The sequence below is a fragment of the Vidua macroura genome, chromosome 8 (assembly GCF_024509145.1).
Source record: "Vidua macroura isolate BioBank_ID:100142 chromosome 8, ASM2450914v1, whole genome shotgun sequence".
Taxonomy (NCBI): Eukaryota; Metazoa; Chordata; class Aves; order Passeriformes; family Viduidae; genus Vidua; species Vidua macroura.
Window position 1 is genome coordinate 26,272,482 of NC_071578.1, and position 14,023 is coordinate 26,286,504.

A 14,023-nucleotide genomic window follows, 5' to 3' on the forward strand; every position below is an offset into this window, starting at 1 on the left:
AGAATGGCGGAGATTCTTTGGTGAGCTTTACAAAGGAGGCACAGTTCCAGCAGGTTTCACTGCATCTTGTGTCCTGTGGTGGACAGACTGAGACCTTCCTCTCCAAGGAAGCCTGAGGTGTTCAGCTCTTCACAGCTCCTTCTGGCTGCTGATGTCTGGAGTTTCCATACCAAGCAGGGTAGCTGGAATTCAGCTTTCTGGAAGGAGGTCAGCCAATATTTCTAAGCATCAGAAGTGATCATCCATTTAAACTTCCATAGCTGATGCTTACAACCTTAGCTGTACACTCTCCCTTAACCTGCACCTGAGAGCCTAGTTGCTTAATAAAAGAAGAGTTCTTAGTTAATTAATTAGAGGAAACGCTCTTACTAGCTGGAATAGCTTTTAAAACAGCAATAATAACAGCATTTATCTGCCAGGAAAACTAGAGATGGATAAGTTCCTACAGCCAAATGAATTAAAAGTAAAAAGAATAATGAAGTATGTTTAGCCACATTTGCAGAACGTGTATGGAGCATAGGTTCATTGCAAGCCATGTCCTTATCTAGATTTATAATGCCAGAAGATTTGCTGGTATTATCAGTGCCTCCACGAACACACTTTTTCACCTCATTTGCAGTTCTTATCCTTTGATGGTATTTTTATTTTCAAAAAAAGCATCACTGCTTTGTAGTGGGAGAGTTTACACTTTAAAGAATATTTCAGAGAAACTCATGATTCCCACTCACCACTCAGGAAAGGTTGAAATATTTGAACTGCTATCTACTTTTTGAGTAAAATATGTATTTCTTTGGTTTCCTGGGCACAGTGATAAAAGCATTCCAAGTTTTTTATAGCTTATGCAGGCAGAGAGTTTTCCTTTTGAAAACCATATTTAGCTGAAAAAAGGGAGAGAGAATTAGTCCATAATCAAAGTCCACTTTCAGAATGTGGGCTTATTTCAATATTTTTTTTTTTTATATGCAATTTTCATTTGCATTTAGGATTAACTTCTGCCCACCCCTACTTATTGTCATACAAATAATTGGTGACTTGTGAAAAATGAAGTATTTTATCCTGTAAGCCTTACAAGCAAATACTTTTACTGGAAGAAGCTCCTCTTTGTCCTTGATGGAAAACATTTTCCTCCACTGTTCTCTGTAGCTAGGAGCATTGCTTTTAACAGATAACAGAGCATCATGCCACAGTCCAAAGGCTGCCCTGGGGCAATCTAAATATTCCTTTATAGGAAGAAAAAAGAAAAGCAGGCACTGGAAGGTATTCAGAATACATCTAATGCCCCAAAGCATAAATTTGCAATTCAAGAAAAATTTGTGTCCTATATTATAAAAACATTGACCTGAATTTTTAATATCTTAAAGTCCTGGGATGTTCAATTCCAGAAGTGGCTCAGCCCAAAAAAAAAAAAAAAAGAATCATTTAAAAATTGTGGTGACAGATTCATGCTCAGAATATTTATACCACAGTTGTGATTGATACATGAATTTAGACAGTTTAGTTTGTAGATTTGCCAATGCTATTTCTCTATCACCAGTTTGGTGTTTGTGTTCATTATTACAGAGCATGAGGTGTATTCCTGAGCACACGGTGACTTCCTGTTAGCAATTGTATCTGAGAAATTTGCTACAGATTATTAGCTCTCTTTTCAACACCTTTTGTTCTCAGTTGGGGTCGTTCTTTACAAATGCTATGCAGGAAGCCTGCCCGAAGCTAAGAGTAAACAAATGACTTGCAGGGCACATTAACTGATGTGTGTTAAAAAAACCCAGGGAATTTTGCATGTGTTTAGTGAGGTAGCCAGCTGACATCATTGCAGGCAGCAGATCAGTCCCACCTGGCATGCTGCCACAGCTCCAAACTTTCTCAGTCAAAGCCACCATGAGTGTATACACTGATAGACATGGAATTACGTGCTCTGGATGAAATCCTGCTTCTGCTGAAGTCAGTGGCAAATTTCCCATTGATTTTTCTGGAAAGCAGGAACCTTGTTTCACGCCTGTCTTAGGTGTGATTCTCCTGAATTACATTATGCTAATGTTTTACCTTGCACACACTAAAATTGGCACCCTGTATTTGTAGTCTCTGAATAAACATCAGGTTATGTCAGCTTGTACGCTACAGGTCCTGCAAATTCAGCAGAGAATTTGCAGGTCAACAGACTTGTACTGACTTGGGCAGTAACACCTATAGAAATTTTGGGGTCTGTCTATGCCTGTATCCTGCTTCCATTGATGTTCAAACTAGAACAAGCTCAAATCTTGTTCACCACCACTATCAGGACCACTTAGAGACATTCAGTTCACCCACTTACAAATGGATTCAAAGCTTGTCCAAGTTGAAGAGGAATTGACTTTAGCTGCATGGTTCCATGCTGATATTGGAGATTAAGTGTCTCAACCAAGGGCTGAAGGTCAGTGAATTTGGCAACACTTTAGCTTTTCATGGTTACCCATGTTGATTTATATCAGTCAAGCCTTGATCTAAATTATTCCTCCATTCTTTGGAAAAAGGCTCCTGTCCTGGAAGCAGACCTGTACAGACAATAGTCCCAATGTAATTTCATGGTCTTCTCTGGATTTATATCCCAGGTGAGCCAACAGGAATGATTTCCTTAGGTATGATAGGCACAGCAGGCAATAAAAGGTGTATACAGGGAAACACACAAAAAAATCTACAGCTTTATGAGACAGCTTCAAGAGTGGTATTTGTCTAACCCAGAGAAATGAATTGAAGGCTGTCAGGAGCACAGAAGGACGTTTGCAGTGGCAGCAAAACAGAAAGACAAACATATCAACTGAGGCTTTTGATCTATCAAAAGAAGAAAAGTCTCATGAAGAGCAGATGAACAAAACATATTTTGTGCTTTCTTCCCTTTTAGCACTGAAAAGCAAGGAAGATTTATGGATGCCTGACAGGTATTTTCTTTATGATGAAATGCACCAAGAAATACTTTTAATACTGGTTTAACGAAAACGCTACTGGTTTTCTTTATTTTACAGTTTGGACTGTGTTAGTCTTTTGTTCAAGTTTCCAGCATAATTTTTTGTCTAGGGGTGATGGGTTTGGTGGTTTGTTCCCCACCCTGAGAAGTTAGATCTATGTGAATTGAGCTGTACATTAATTGTAACACTAAAAAATTAATAGTTAAGCCAAAATGGGATGTCAGTATATAATGGTATTCATTAAATACACTAAACAGGGAAGCTGTCCTCTTTTTGGATGCCAGTTATGTCTGGTAACTATAATGAGCATTTCTTACAAAATGCTGTGGAGTGCTAGGGACAACGTAAAAATTATAACTGGCTTAGCTCTTAAGTTTGGGTGTAATATCACTGGTGATCTGAGAACAGGATTTCATTCAAAATGAACATTGATTGAAAATAAAATGCAGCCTATAATGTAAAAATATTAATGCCTAAGCTGGCAGAAAGTCTGGAATTATTGCCACCTCAGTTCAGTATATTTTTAGACACTGTGCTGATCATATTTACTTCAGAGAGGTTATTTTGTTACTATCCATGTCAGATTAAAAAACAGAAAGATAACAACCCTGAAAAAAACCAACAAATCAACAAAAAGACATAACCAAAAATGCCTCAGAACAAATATTTTTTAAAAGGAGCTTCTCCAAAATGGGAGTTGCTATAAAAAAATGAAATATACCAAAGTATCTCCTATGTTGTAGTTTGAATTATTGTGGACTTATTTAAGGGAAACATAATTAAAAGACAGCTTCCTGAACACACCACCTCATTTATTCTATTAAAAATGATTATTCATCTTCATCTAAATCATCTTTACTTCATTTATAAATAATCAAGGTTATGATGTGCTGAAAAGAACAAGAAAAATATCAAGTTTGGCATCCCAATTCATTTAATTCATTCAAATGAAGAACTACAAAGGCCTCTTTCGAGCTGTAGAAGACAAATACTGTAAAGATAAAAGCAGAATTAACAATCCTCAAGTATTGCTAGGTAAATGAGGCTAGATTGAGCAATGGTCTTTGTTCCCTCAGTTTGTCAAAATTGTAGTGTTGTTTAAACTGGGAATATTGGGCATTGTTTTCTCACTTCTTCAGAGATGTACATGGAAATGTATCCTGGACAAGGGCTTGAGCAGTGCACTCCAAAATGCACTCCCAGCTATTGGGGTGTGGAAGAAAATATTTTAGGTACCTTTAGTATATATTTTTTTTTTAAATTGTGCTTTTTTCATCTTTATCCCATTCAATTTTCATTTCCTTTTTTATATGTTTTCATAATGTAAATAATGTTAGTAAAGTAGCACATGTACTTTATTTTAAAATGTAAATATATAGGAGGCATATTCAAAAACGTTTACTGATAGCAGTGTGAGATCAAAAACTATTGATCTGGAGAGCAATTATCCACATGACAGGTCCACCCTAGATATGATTTGTGATCATACAATTGTCTGGTGGTATTGATCATGCATGGTTGCATGCAGAACGAGTGCAAATGGAATCAAATTAGACTCAGTGCTTGAAGAGTTTACAGAAAAGCTCCTGTTCATTTTTAGAAGATAAGGCTAAAGATGTTAGAGAGGTGATAGGAAGGTTAGAATGCAACTCAGAAAAATGAAATAAAATTGTTTTCGGAAAAATAATCCAAATAACACGAGAAATCTGTAAACCTGTTGTGCAGAGAGGGAGTTATTAGATAAGGGAGGGGGGATTGGAATTTGAAACAAAGCAGCACAAATGGTCAGAAGGATTTTGAGTAGTACTGTGGATACATGTATTATGGAATAGGAATGAATCATTTATGTTGACTTGGCTCCAGTATGGCTCTGTCTGGAAAATTGCATTTTCTGGAAAATTGCATTTTCTGATACAGCAGGGTATTGCTGTATCACAAACCTATGGACACCAAAATGGAAGGAGTTTAGGACCAGTAAACTACTATGGGAAAGATCACAGTTATGACATTATGTATAGAAATTAAAAGATTTATTAAAACACATCTGTCTTGCAAAAGACAGGAGGAGAAACAGACAAAGGAGAATAGGGTGAGGTGATATGTCTTGAAACATTATTAGTGGCTCAGTGAAGAGCAGAAGAAATGAGAGAAGAGTTAAGCAAAGAAAAATAATGATGGCTTCTACATAAAATTCTTAATGACAACAGGATGATGATCAATTGCTTAAATTTTCATGACATTCCTGGTACTCTGTGTTTTCCAAGAACATAAAAAGATGCTTCAGAGTTTAATGTTTTGAAGAAGAATAAGAGCTGAAATAACACAGGTCTCTGAGATCAACTGGGAGTCTGTCTTGGCACTAGATTATTTTATATTTTTGGTTGTGGTGTTCTGGGAGGAAATATATGAGACATAAACACTGAAGTTTAGATGATGGCTCCACGTCATGCAAGGATGACAGAAGCACTCAGTCCATTCTTATGGGTGTGCAGGCACACTGGGACGGTGAGTTGTGGCAATCTCTGGGCACTGAGACTGCCTGGAAATGCTTCTGTATAGTGAGGAAAGAGGTCATTATCTAGGGGCTTGCTATGAATAAGGTGAAGCACCTGTGTAGTTGTTTGGTAGGATCAGCACAATTATTTTTTCATAGGGAATTGTTTTCCAGATCAGATTCAAGGCTGCTTTTTTATTAAAGTCAATGATTTGTCTTTCCTTGCCCTCAAGAAATTCACTTTTTTAAAAGAGCAGTTAAGTGCTGATGTATTTTTCAGCATGAACTACAATTGATTTAAAATATAAAATGAGCAACCCTGAGTGAAGCATCTTTATGAAATAATGTAACCCTTTTCTACTGCATTTAAGTCATGCTATTTCGTTATTGCACAGCTCTCCACAGAGCTGCCCGAGGACAGTTATAATATGGTTTGAAGGTCTTGTGGCTTTTGTAATGTTCTAGACAAATGTAGACATCAATCAAACCTAATTTACTTCTGCCAGCAACTTCTTATCCCTCTGAATAAAAAACTGCCACAAACACCACAAAACTAATCAGCTGACCTTCTGCAGTTCAACCTTCAGTCAACCCACTAAAATCATTTACCAAAGTATGTCTCACAGATGTGTTATTCTAATGCTGATCCCAAGGTGCTGGTTGTCTTCTCTCATTATATTGCACATGTTGCCTGTGTTTTAACTGGCTTAAAAGACTTTTTGCGACATAAAATGACAAGACTCACACTGACAGAGTTCTGAACTCAGAATGCAGATAGCTAACCACAGGAAATTTAAACTCTAAAAAAACTTCCTGCTGTAGGCATGATCAGGCACTGGAACAGGCTGCTCAAGGAGGTTGTAGAGCCTCTCTTCTCAGACTTACTCAGAACTGGAGTGGACTCAGTCCTGAGCAACCTGCAGTGGAAGACTTTGCTGTGAGTGAGGGAGATTGGCCTGGATGATTTCCACAGTTCCCTGCCAACTTCAGACCTTCTGTGATTCTGTGAAGAAGCCAAGTATTTCCAGCAAGCAAATGTTCTGTTGTACCAGTTGTAGTATTTCTAGTTTCTGTGTGCTCTTTGGTCTTTTACACCTCTCTCACTTAAATCACGTGCTTAGTGCTATCTGAAAACCTGGCTTTGTGTTGAAAAGGGTGAATTTCTGTATTCACTTTAGATTACTAGTAGCAGCAAAGCAATGGTCAGAAGACGATCGTGTTATATACACAGAGTCTTCTTATTACTGATTCTGTAGCAGATAAATATTAGTCAAGAACATCCTTAAGGGATATTTTGGATGAAAAAGCAGTGCGAAGGCAAAGTTATATAATAAAGTGCCAACTGTTATTTGAATTAGGTATTACACATCCCTGTTTTGTCTGGCACAGACGTCATGGAGACACACAAAAAAGGATGAACACCCTGTAGCAAGTGAGGGAAAGGGGAAAATGTACACACCCAGAAGCTTTATTTGTCCTATGCATACAGAATTAATTGCCTAATGTATCTCTCTTCATTCTGAGAAGTAAGGCTAGAAGTTTAGGCACAGCTGCATGAGGTCACCTCATCAGACTTCACTGGTTATATACTCCAAAGCAGGAGAGTAAACCCCAGTCTCCTGACTCCCAGATTACTGTTGGAACCACTTAATGAACCACAGGCTAGTGTCTCAGTTGATTGGTAATTCTGTCCAGTTCTACTCAAGTCCCATGCTTGGGGTGGTGTTCCACATAAGTGTAATGATTTTTCAGTGGTATTGTTCAGATCTGAGCTAACAGATACCTCAAGAACATTGTTGAAAATTGCCTTTCAGGAAAACAGTTGTATTTATAAATGGGGACTATTAATTCTTTGTAAATGACGCGTTAATTCTTTCTAAAGGATGACTTTGTCCACTTAACCTATTGCTAGTGCATTTTGAATATTTCAGTTTCTGCTGTAGACATGTGAGTTAGTTAATGGGCAAGGTCAGTCAGCACTTATTACCATGAAACACGCATTTAGATCTGCTGATCCCCTTGATGGTGCTTTGTTTCTCATGGCACACTGGGTTTTATACTCCTTTTCAGTGTTTGGAACCAGGGGTGTTTCATTGCTCCTTTTGAACACGGCCCTCAAAGGTTGAGTTATGTGTCGTGGTGCACGTAGATCATTGCTGCTACATCTGAACAGCTCTTGAACCTCACTCCATATTCCTTGTACTCTTTTAACTCTTACCAAGTCTCTGGAAGGGTAGAAGAGCTGTAGAATGGAAGGGTTTTGGTGTGGCTGCCACACAACTTTTTGGCTTCTTGCCCAGCTTCCAAGCTAACCTTCAGATGCCCTGCATATCATTCCTGGTGATCAAGTAACAAGAAGCCAAGATTCAAGTATTGAAAGGGAATCTGGTCTGCCTTGTGCTGTCAGCAGACAGTAGGGGTGCAGGCTATAGAAAGGTACAGCCACAGTACTTCCTGTCTGTTTGGGTTTGTGGTTTTTTCCCCTGCTGTAATTTTTTGAAAAGCCATTTGCTAAGACTGACAGGGAGATATAATGATGAGATATATTTGTAAACTCTTCTGTGTTAATCAAGCGTGCAAGTTACCATGAGGGCAATATGGACTGTTCCAAATTCATACATATTCAGGTGATCTCTATGGCTTGAAGAAATATTTGAAAATGTGGTTTTAATCATGCAAATACAGTTTTGTAGTGACCATATTCATCCACAGTTTCTGTGAACCTGAAAAGTTATGCTTTCTATCTGGTTACCAGAAATTTCCTTGTGTATTCCCAAGGGAAAGGCATAGTTAATACAGAATATCTGTTTGCTGCTGAGCTGACCTTACTTGGCCTTGCAAATCAATAAATCACAGACAGACATTTCTGTGTCACCTTTCTCAGGATATGAATTCTCCTACTTGCATGAGCATTTCTATTTTAAAGGAGTGTAACCTACACAGGCATGTAAATACCGCAGCCAACACCACAGTGCCTCTTCCTGAAGAACATGTGGTACAGGCACTCATACCTGCTGTTTCTGGTTTGTTCATTTGTCTCTTCTGCATTCAGGTAGATGAGGTTTGTTTGGTTTTAGCACTTTCCATTAGAAAAGTAAGGTTAGAATTTCCCACTGTGTGAAATATTTAAGCTTGCGTCTGATGCCGTGTATTAATAATGACATATTGATATAATTAGCTATAGGAATATAGGTGTGTGTCTTTTTTTGTTTCTTGACAGAATGTCATACATGATTATTAATGAAAACAATAATAAAAATCTTTATTCAATTTCCAGCAGAGAGGAGACTTCCTGGTTCTGCCATTTTCATCTGCCACGTGAAAGATAAATAAAAATATCCAGAGTCTAAACCTAAATTAGTCTATTAGAGGGAAACCCAGTAATGTGACTACCTTACATGCATTTTTAAGTATTTTTTTTATCTATTTTTCTCTTCTTTTTTTTTTCCCATTTCTCTGAATGTCCAAATCAGCGTTTGGATTCTGTGGAAGCACCTGCAAATTGTACAAAATCAAACTCAAATTATAGTTGTCATATCATTCTCATTAGTCTGTGTCCCAAAACAATTCGATGAATTAATAGAAATGTAGACATCTGAAACTGATAAAGGTTTAATCCAGATGATTTTTGAATTGCTTTCCTGGCAAACAAGACTGAAATAAGCCAAGACTCATTTCTTCCATATGAATGAGTATGATACTCCCTGAAGGATAGTTTTGGTTTTGAGCAGTTCTATTCCCAATTTCTATGTCATTCTCCAGAAACAAAGGATGGGCCAAAACTGACAATTGCCTTGCTTTAAACTGTTATGTTTCTAGCAAGCAGCCAGCCTTGCTCAGCTGACAGCAGCAGCTGTCTTGCCAGAATCCCAAGGCTTAATAATCAGAGGAGTCACTTAAAACTCCTGGTCTAGGGAAAGGTGTCCCTGCCCATGGTGAGGTGTTGGAACAAGATGGTCTTTAAGGTCCCTTCTAATCAAAATCATTCTCTGACTCCTGCATGCATTCTAAGGTAGAATTTGCTGAGTGCTGCCTAAATATGTATCTTCATCTGCTTAGGTTTGCTTCTATTTTTATTTCCTAAGGAAGTGAATATCTGCTTTTCAGAAATATCTGACCTTAAGCTGTGTTGATGTGGTTGATGTGTAACTGATATGCACAGATAGGTATCTATCATAGAATTACAGCTTTCAAATGCAAGGACAAGATCTGTTTTCAGAATCAATTGATCACTGAGGTTTGTACTCCTTTGGGGTTTTTCTGGAAGGTTATATCAGTATCACAAAAATGCAAATGACACCTGATTCATTTGGTGCAAATGACACCTGATTCAGACTGTTGAAATATATGGGCAGAAAGTTTCATGGCTTATTCCACACAACCACTGAATTCCTCTCAGTGAATTAAACAGAATTGCTAGTTTGAATAGATTCTTTAAAAAAGTAAATTTGAAAATCCTCATACTATTTGTTGTGTCCTAAAAGCATTTTTGTTGACTCTGAACCTCCTTTAACTCCTCTAAATCTAACCTGCCCTTCATACTGGCAAAAGGGCTCAATTTGAAAATCTCTGCATTTATCAGTCCACCTGTGGAAGATTGAATTAACAACACAAGCCTAACAGAGCTTCTTGAACTGCAAAATCTAAGCCAAATACCAGTTTTATCAATTTGCTTTGGAAAATGGAAACGCTAATTATTTATGGAGTTGTGCAGTATTTCATGACATGCAATTTCGTTTCTGACAGACCACATAATTTTATTATGGGGGATGGAATCTGCAAATGCAGGGCACTGATCTAAGCCCCTTCACACCAAAAAGCTTGGATGGTTGATAAGAATTAACTTCAATTTTTTTTCCTTTCTGATTCCTCTTCTCATAAGTTTTTATGAATTATAGATATGTTCATGCATGTGCACAAGTGTGCATATTTTCCTCAGGCTTTTTCATTATGACTTTCATTGAAATGACCTCTATGATATACAGTCTGGAAGGGAGTAAAACAGAACAAACTTTCTGTACATATATTGGAACAATGATGTACAGAAACTTTGAACTTTGATGTCTTTACAGCAGTAGTGCCTCTTTTGTCCAGACAAAAAGCTTCAAACAACATGGAAAAAATAATTTTTTCTGAAAGTTACTGGTTTTAATTTTTATACTTTTTTTTTTCATCTCAGATATTCTGATCATCATTAAACCATGTTCCTAAGTACGACATGTACACACCTTTTAAATAGCTCCCAACCATTTCCCTGGGCAGCCTGTTTCAACGCTTAGTAACCCATTTGGTGAAGAGATTTTTCCTAATATCCCACCTAACCTTCCTCTAGTGCAACCTGAGGCCATTTCCTTTCATCCCATCACTTGTAGCAGGTCGCTGACCATTTCCCCTTGGATTATGGGGGCTTCATTCTGCTGCCCATCTTTGTATTCCAATTTAGGAAGCTGTACAACAACTGGCCTTACTGTTAAGGACTGAGGCAAAGAAGATGTTAAGTATCTCAGCCTTACCTTCATCCTTTGTCACTGTGTTACCCCATGAATCCAGCATAGGATGAAGATTCTCCTTAGTCCCCTTTTTGTTGCTAATATATTTGTAGAGGCATTTTGATTGTCTCTTATGGCAGTAGCTGAATTAAGTTCTAGTTAGCCCAGAGACTTGCAGTGCTCTGCTGAACCTTACAGGAACAATTCCACATAACTGTATTCTTCCTAGGTAAAACTATGGGTGGTGTGTTTTAAATGACTCTCTCCTTTCTTCCATTTGTATATAAGTGTGACCTGCCTTAACTTATGCAGTATCTTGTCCCAAGGTAAAACCAAACAAAATAAAAAGAGCAAGAATGTTATCTTTCTAAAGGTCATGTCTCTTATGATTAATGTGCTGTTTTGAACACAAATATCACTTAGCAATTATAATGTGAATGCAACTACCACATTTTTAAGAGAAAACCAGCATGCTTGTGTATTTAGAGTTATGCTAGCCAAAGCTATTTGGAGAATTGTTTCCCATAGGTATCCACACTTTATTCACAAATCAAACAAAAAAAAATTGTAAAGGCTCTGGGTTCTTTTGTATTTTCACATTCCAGCCTGTGATTTTAACCTGACATTTCCCATCTGCCTTCGATGAGTAGCTTCTGTGCTAGCTTTTATTCCATTGTTGAAAACATGGTTAATAATGTGGAAGGTGAAGGGGGAATGCTCATGGAATAAGGATGAAGGCAGAAGGAGCTTTGTGTCTTTGGTGATTGTAATTTTCTTTTTTTTTTTAATTTTTTCCACTTTTTGTACAGCCTGAAAGGTCTGCATGGGCTGTCCTGAAATGCCAACTGGCTGTCGATGTCATCCATCAAGGGTCAAGCAAGGACTCACTGTGACAGACACCTCTGCCTGAAAGGTAATTACCCTCAACCTCCTTACACTGAAGTAAGCATTGGTTATAATGCAAAATGCTTAAGGCCAGCGTGGAATCTAAGGTTTTGCTTCATATTTATTTTGCAGCTGCTTTATTTACACTTTGCCATATAGTGATGACATAAATTAATCTGCTTGCCTGAACTGGTTGTAGTGATCCCAGAGTGGTGTTACCTGGCACAACAGCAAACTGCATCCATGTCAATGCTCCTGACATTAGCAGTCAAAGGAATAAAGGCTGGAACTCAGGCAGCATGGCTCTGTCCCTGCCTCTGGGTGACCTTAGGGAAATTCTTGTTGCCTCTCTGCTTCAGAGTCCTTTCCCCTACCTAGAGAAGAAATCCAGTGTACCACCAGCAGGATAGCTGCAACAAAGATACAACACATCACTTGGAGCCTGTGATTTAAAACTAGGTTTTCTTATTCTGCACTAATTTCACTGACTATCACAAATCTCTATTTTTTCAGTCATACATTTAAAAATCAGAATAAGCAGACTGGGGTTGGAAGGATTAATATGTTTCCTTTGATACTAGAATTCTAGTATTTTGGACTGTGCATTGCATTTATTTCCTCAAAGACTGCATATAAAATGCTATTTGCTGACTTCTCATCTATATAATTAAAGCAAGCTCTATTATCAGAAGGATTCTTATGAGGCTTAGTGCTCTCCTACAAATTCACTGTTTTACACCCATTAAAAATTATCTTCTAACTTTCCCTTCTGGAGTAAATATATAAAAAAGAGAAATTATCTTATTGTAAATTTATAGAGAAAAAAACATAGGGAAAAATAGGGTACATTTAACTTTTTTTCAAAATCAGTAGTTATCTAAAGAGCTATAGATTTTCTAACTTGTTTGATCTGTGAATGTGACCAAACATTTCTAATCTCTATCTGATGTTGTGAAGCTATGCTTTTTTCCTCTACACTGTTTTGAACACATCATGGTAATGGTCTCCTTCCTCGGGACCCTTAGCAAAGAAACATAAGGGGGCCTTGCCATGTACATCCAACTGCAGATTTTCTTATCTTAGTGAGGCATTTCTAGTGGGCATTAAACATTGTGAGAAGCCTGCAGCCCATATTGCTAAACAAAGTGCCTTTGCACAACTGCAGCATTAGAGGCACAGCTCTGCTTCTGCCTGCCCCTGCCTTTCTGAGGCACAGCTACTGCAGGAAGTACTGAACTTGCCATAACACTTCTAGCACGTATGAAGTCAACAACCAAAAACTGGTAATGCAGTCTGCTTTCATGTTAAAGCAGAATGAAAAAGGTTTCTCCTGTTTTGAAAACTGATCTTCCACAGTTATCTGTTCATTGGCAAATGCACAGTATTGTTATACTGCTCTCTCAATGGGGAAGGCCCAGGATGGATTTTAAAGCAATCAGAAATACCAGGAGGACTTTGATGACACCCAGTACGCTGGATAAGCTGGAGCTTATCTCAGCAAATGGCAGAGAAGGTGGTGACACTCTCCTATGCTCTGAGCAGGAAAAGACCTCAGCTGGACCCAGTGATTGCTGAGATTGTCAGCCCAGCAGCTCTGGTGACTTGGACACTGTTTCCCACAGCATGAGAAGAAACTCTCCAAATAGAAAGACTTGCTACTATGTAAATGTGAATCTTTGGGTTGATTAGAAGAAATGAGAAAAAACTTTTCCTGATGCTCTTTCATAGTTTGTTTCAGAGGTAGTTGAAGCTGCTGTAGCCTTTCTGAACTCTGTCTGTGCCACTTTGCTGAAGGGTAGCTGCTTTGTTTTTTTGATAAGACTCCTGTAAGTGCCAAAGTAGAAGAAGCTTTCAGATGTGAGCATAATTCAATTTCTGTATGGAAAGTGCCTTGACTCCTTTTTAACTCTGCTTTAACTTCCTCAGACTGAAATTCCAGGTAGTGGTAGAAAATGCAACCTCATACTCTCTTTCTTGTCCTCTTACCAGCTTTGTCTGATATTGTACTAGCCTGTGAGGAGAGATGGAAGGAACTGGATTTTAGCCTAAAAATCTGAGCAATATAGCAAGTTGTAAATATTTTAAAAGTTTCTGCAAGGAGGAAGAGGAACAAAGTGTTCTCTTCAAGTTGTGAGGAAAAATGTAATATGCTTAAACTGGAACAAAAACAGATTTAGGAGGAGCTTTGTAGAAAGAATGCTCCAGTGGCAAAG